At 48.2% G+C, this 2,563-nt stretch overlaps 1 pseudogene; it reads right to left on the bottom strand.

Annotated features, from left to right (window-relative positions):
- Positions 1-771: 771 nt before the first annotated feature.
- Positions 772-2,261, bottom strand: LOC123453309 (annotated as a pseudogene).
- Between the last annotated feature and the right edge of the window lie 302 nt (positions 2,262-2,563).

Here is a 2,563-nt window from a genome sequence, read left to right as displayed (position 1 = left end):
AGCCAAAGGACCTCAGTTAGATTCCCCAGTACCCACATAAGCCAAATGCACAAAGCAACACATGCATCTGGAGTTGTTTGGAGTGGCTGGAAGTCCTGGAATGGCCATTCTCTCTCTCTCTCTCCCTCTTTCAAATAAATAAATAAAAATAACTTGTTTAAAATAGGGTTAGAGAGATGGCTCAGTAGTCAAAGTAGCTTGCTTATAAAGCCTGATAGCCTGGGTTAGATTCCCCAATACCCATGTAAAGCCAGATGCACTAAGTGGTGCATGCATCTGCTACACCCACACTCTAGTTGTCTCTGTCTCAAATAAATAAATAAACATTTTCTAAAAATAAATATATCCAAAATAAATAGATGGTATTATTTGCTTAAACAATAATTAAATGACTCATGTAATTACATTAAAATATGAACTTAGGGCTGGAGAGATTGCTTAGTGGTTAAGCACTTGCCTGTGAACCCCAAGGACCTTGGTTCGAGGCTTGGTTCCCCAGGACCCATGTTAGCCAGATGCACAAGGGGATGCACGTATCTGGAGTTGGTTTGCAGTGGCTGGAGGCCCTGGTGCACCCATTCTCTTTCTCTCTGTCTCTCTCTCTGTCACTGTCAAGTAAATAAATAAAAATGACCTAATTTTTTTTTTTATGAAACACAATGACTTTATTGATATCTTACAATCAAATGTTGCTAGCTAGCGTTACTCTCACTCACGCATCATTTAAAACACAGGACACTTCTGTAGTTTCAAATGATGCGTCATATAACACACAGAGTTAGAACTAATACGCACCCTGATTAATTATGTAAACTGGTAATATTTTCAAAAATGCATAACTAATAATTTGGTTCCTTTCTTCATAAAATGGAAATTTAAATATTTCTCCTGATAGTCTTGAGGTTATCATTATGTTAAGAGTCGTGCAAAGTGTGGCACATGTAGTTTCTAGAAAGGTCTCCGACACACCTTTGTATCAACAAACAAAACAGTCAATGCATGATAGAAAGCATGTTCGAGTCCCAGGCAGCCTTGCAGGCCACTGCAGTGGGCTTCTGCATTCTCATTCATGGCATTATCGATTAATTACATATGACATTCTTTTATACATTTTTAACCCTGAAGAAAAATAAGTTTGAAAAAATTATTCCAGGTAGCCATTTGGTTTGCATCAGGAGAAATCAAACCTCCCAGAGTTTAGCATCTGCCAGGTTGGAGTCATTAGCTTGAGTTGCGCCTCAGTGGCGTTGCATTTCACAGTGACTTTCCCAGGTCCTGGCAGCCTCCTCTGCGGAGCAGGCCGGGAGCACTGCCGGGGTGACCCTCTGGCTTTCCCCTCCTCTTTCCTGGATTAGCTGTTACTCTCTCTCCAATGGCCCCCCTTTTTAATTGATTATGAATCCTTTCAGCATATCCTCCGAGAGCCCCATGAGTGGCAGTTCTGGAGATGGGAAGTCCAGTGGGGGCAGATCGGGGATCGGAATGTCCTTGGCTTTCCCGGTGTTTGTGGCGAACTTCTGCCACGTGGAGGCGGCTGCGGATGGCTCTGAGTGGGGGGGCAGCTCCACAGCTCCGACTTCTCTACCAAGTCGGCGTCCACGTCCAGCTCCTTCTCCACAGCGCCTCTCACAAGTCTGGCCTTGAGCTGCCTGTTCTCCCTCCTTAGCCTTTCATCTCGGCCACCAGGAGCTCCACGTGCCGCGTCAAGTCTGCAATCTTGGTGGCCTGCTCCTCTATGATGGTTTTCTCGTCCTTGGGGACTTTGCTGCCAATGCACAGCTCTGTTGGCGCACTCTTTTGCTGAAGTAAAAACAGCAGTGTGTCTGCATCCCTGTCGAAGACCCCCTGGACTTCAGGGAGGTGTTGCTCTGTGGCAGGGCTGTGCTCCTGAGGCAGATGGAGGCCCCGGCCTCCGCCACCTCCGCAGAGCGCTTGGGACACGCGGCAGCAGCGGCCCCACGTCTCTGTCTGCGCTCTGCGGCGCTTTCAGCCGCTCCTCTCGCTGCGCCCGCTTCCGCCTCGCCTGGATAAGGAGCAGCTGTTGCATGTGGCTGTCCCTTTGCAGTTCCAGTGACAAGTGAGCCTGCTCAGACTGGGCCAGCTTCATGGCTTCTGAGAGATACGCGGTAGCCTTTCTGTGACAAGAAATTGCCTCTTCGTACTTCCCTGCAGCTAACAACCGGTCTGCTTGCCTGCTCTGCTGGTGAGCCAGGTTGGGGGGCGCTTCCATCACCTCCATAGACGCCGAGGCGGCCCGAGGAAGAGCAGCGGCGGCGCCCGCGCACATGGACGGCGGCGCCCACGACCCGTGGCTCTCCTCGGAGAGCCCGAGCCCCACGGCCGGCCGCGCAGCGAGCGGCAGCGGCGGCCCTTCCTATGACCTAAATTTAAAAAAAAAAAAACTTGAAAAAATATGAACTTAGTAAATTAGGAAACAATAATTTGTCTATTAATTTTTTTCAAATTTTTATTAACAACTTCCATGATTATAACAAATATCCCATGGTAATACCCTCCCCCCCCCCCCCCCGCTTTTCCCTTTGAAACACCATTCTCCATCATA

Source organism: Jaculus jaculus, chromosome 11 (genome assembly GCF_020740685.1).
Source record: "Jaculus jaculus isolate mJacJac1 chromosome 11, mJacJac1.mat.Y.cur, whole genome shotgun sequence".
Classification (NCBI taxonomy): Eukaryota; Metazoa; Chordata; class Mammalia; order Rodentia; family Dipodidae; genus Jaculus; species Jaculus jaculus.
This window is presented reverse-complemented; position numbering and strand designations above follow the sequence as displayed.